The sequence below is a fragment of the Octopus sinensis genome, linkage group LG13 (genome assembly GCF_006345805.1).
Source record: "Octopus sinensis linkage group LG13, ASM634580v1, whole genome shotgun sequence".
Taxonomy (NCBI): domain Eukaryota; kingdom Metazoa; phylum Mollusca; class Cephalopoda; order Octopoda; family Octopodidae; genus Octopus; species Octopus sinensis.
Window position 1 is genome coordinate 28,846,241 of NC_043009.1, and position 4,071 is coordinate 28,850,311.

The following is a 4,071-nucleotide window of genomic DNA, read 5'->3' on the forward strand; positions in this document are numbered from 1 at the left end:
TTTCTCGCTGTAGAAAAAAGGTTTAAATATACCAAAATCATCTTACAGCATCTGTATTTCACAGTGTGAGGAGGTGGCACCGTGGGCTGGTTTTGGTATGTTTGCGCCTCTTTGTCCACAGTGAGAAATTTTTTCCGTAACAAAACACTGAATGGTTTTCTTATGAGTTCGAACGTGCCTCAAGCATATTTGAACCAAGAGGTTCTCATTTATGTAAATCACTGTTTAATGCTCCCCCCCCCGCCCCCGCTTCCCATAAAATTTATTGAGTGAAGCAAACTTTTGAGATGATGTGATATTTTGGTAATGCATGTGTTTGTTTCACAAGACAGAATTTTCAATTGAAGTGCAAAAATATCAATAAAAAAAGAAGATTCTACATGTCATTGTGTACAAAACAGCAATCGAGTGATCATATTGATAAACAACAACAAGATTTTGCCAAGAAAAAAAGAATCAACCAAAACAAAAAAAAAACAGAAAAAAAAATAATGAGACATTGTGATATTTTCCAAGAAGGTTCATATCAAAGCCATATTGGAATCCTTAAATCTTTAAAGACAAATTATAGGATGGCAGCAAAATATATTCAAGGAAGACTTGATGCTGTGAAGCAAAGTTCCTCAAAATCTATATATGTTCCATTGTGGCTCCTTTGATGCCTGTCGGAAAAACAGGAATTCTCCATACATGCAGCTTGGCAAGAATGTATGTAGATTTTTGGATTAACAAAAGCTGATCGATGATTAGTGAGTGTCCAGAGCTTTTCTTTTATCACTCACTACAAGTGAAATTCCTGCATGGCTTCGACCTAATCGCTTTCTGATGTTTATTGATATAAACAGATCGCTAAAAACAGTGAAATTTTTCCGAGGTAATTTTTAATACAGGTACATATCTATAGTATTTTTAGATATCTTTAAGCAGTTTAGCAAAATAGTTGTGTTGCTGGTAAAGGTGTTAGGCCTATTAGGTTATGGTGCTTGACTCATGATCATAGTGCCGCATGTTCAATCCCCAGACTGAGAGACGTGTTGTGTTCTTGAGCGAGTCATTTCATTTCATATTGTTCCAGTCTACACAATTGCAAATGAATACCTTCCAAGTGCCATCTTGCTTTCTCTTCATCTGCCACATTTTGAATGTAGCACCAGGCTGAAAACTGGAGAGCCATGCGAGTGTCAAATGGTTACTCATGACTGCAAATAAACGGAAAACAAGTAATGCAAGTAGGGTACAAGCTGCTAAGCCTTGAATCTTCACACATGACAGGTGGCTCATTTGTTATATTACTAATTAAAATTCACATCTTCAGTTAATATATTGGTTTCCAAATTTTGGCACAATGCCAGTAATTTCTGGAGAGTAGCTAGTAAATTACATTGACCCCAGTGCTCAACTGGTACTTATTTTATTAACTTCCCAAAGGATGAAAGGCAAAGTCCACCTTGGCAGAATTTGATCTCAGAACATAAACATGGACAAAATGCTGCTATACATTTTGTCTGGGGTGCTAACAATTCTGCCAGCTTGCTACCTTAAATAATAATAATAATAATAATAATAATAATAATAATAATAATAATAATAATAATAATAATAATAATAGCACACTGGAAGCTATACCAACACTAGGGTATAACAGCAGAAAAAATATGGTATAGGCGCATGCCAGAAAAGGTCAAAGAAAAAGAGAAAGCAACCATACTCTGGAATATGCCAATACACACATATAGGGAATATTAAAGCCAATAGACTGGATATAATTGTCAGAGATCACCAGGGAAAAATGCTTTCTAATCGATGTATCAATACCAAGAGATGACAATGTTTCTCTAAAAAATTGGAGAAACTTTCAAAATACAAAGATCTAGTCACAGAGGTAACTCGAATATGGAGCCTAAATACAGAAACAATTCCTGTCATAGTAGGCGCATTATGTTTGATGAAAAATATTGAGAAAAATACATAACAAAAACACCAGGATTAACAAGTATGTATAACAAAAAAATAGCACTGCTAGGCACTGCACACATCCTATGTAAAATATTTTCAATACAGCGGAAATAAGAATATTACAACAAATCGCAGCACATACCCAAGGCAGAGTTGCGCTCTGAAGTGCAGTGAAAGCATCTGATAAAAATAAGACTACTGAATAATAATAATAATAATAATAATAATAATATAATAATAATAATAATAATAAAAATAAAAATAACGATAATAATAATAATAATAATAAAAATAATAATAATAATAATAATAATAAAAATAATAATAATATAATAATAATAATAAAAAAAAATAATAAAAATGATAATAAAAATAATACTAATAATAATAATAAAAATAATGATAATAATAATAATAATTATGATAATAATAATATAATAATAATAATAATAATAATAATAATGATAGTGATAATAATAATAATAATAATAATAATAATAATAATAATAATAATAATAATAATAATAATAAAAATAATAACAACAACAACAACAACAACAACAACAACAAGAGCATTCAGAGAGTGCAAACTTCTTCCAAAGCAACACCAACGTCAACTCAACGATTAGCCAGAGATGATTTTTAAAATGAAAATATTTGAAATAAACTCGACTGCTCAATGCTAAAAACAAGATAATAGGTAATTCCTTTAGTGATTAACTGGCACTAAAGTTTCGCTGGCATTTCTAAAGTGTTGCATGACAGTTACAAACATGTTTCAGAAAAATATCCTCATTTCAGACAAATATTTCCTCTTCAGCCAATGGTAACCTTTAGACGTAATAGAAATTTTTTTTTTAATATTGACCAGCACCTCTAATAAAAGCTCCATTGAGGTTTCGGAATGCTGCACCTCCAGAAACACCTATAAGAGAGGTAAGCCCCTTTCGTCGTGCAATAACATAAGTCAGACTAATTCCATCAAGAATTATAACAGAAATGTTATGATTTACACTAAAGGAGGAACCTGTAAGGATTCCCCATTTGGTGTGTGCAGTGAAATGCATCAAAGACAAAATGATTTATGTTGGTTGCACAACAGAACGATTGCAAGAACGATTTAACGGACATAGTTACGACGTCAGGCACAATAACAGTGGTTCAACGGAACTTGCGGAACATTTCATGTCAAACGGGTGTTAATTTGAGGAGGGCCTGAAGGTGTACATTCTTAAAAATTACCCTCACTCCACTGCACTTTCAGTCACCAAAACCCATGAGGATAGATATATTTGTGAACTGTTGACATCTCAGCCTGGAGGAATTAATAAAATGGCTGGTGAATTCCGCCATATTTATACTAAACATTTTGACTGAATAATTCTTTCCGTAATTCTTTTTTGTTTCTTTCCTTCCTTCTGCTACATTTTGTGAAAGACCAAAGACTGATGACGTGGCTTTACTTGGAAAGAAACGCAGTTATTCCGGTTTAATTTTGAATGTTTCAGCATTTCCTATCTTTGAATTTAATTTCATTTTATATTTTGATCTTGTAAAAGACACATGGAGTGTCGAAATATTGTTCAACAAATAAAATATCTATTGCAATCACATCACGGTCTTCGTCTAATAATAATGGTAATAATAATAACAACAACAATAATAATAATAACAATAATAATAATAATAATAATATAATAATAATAATAATAATAACAACAACAATAATAATAACAATAATAATAATAATAATAATAACAACAACAATAACAACAACATCAACAATAATAATAATAATAATAATTGCCCTGATGCAGTCCCAGACAGTGGCTCTCATGGCTCCTGATCTTAACTGATTGGAAGTGTTATCATGTACATTGTTTTGTCTTGGTATAAAAAATGGGCTACAGCAAATATTCTGCTCAATACCACAGATCTGCTTGCCAGTTGTTTGACCTTGACCCTTAGTGGCTGATAATATGTGCATCTCTTATCATGAGCAGAGATAGTGGGGAACTATCATAGCCATGTGTTGAGAGGGATTCTTTGGACTTTGAATAATTCACCTCTGGAAACATGGGTATTTCGTTCAACATCCTTAAAAAATCCTTATTC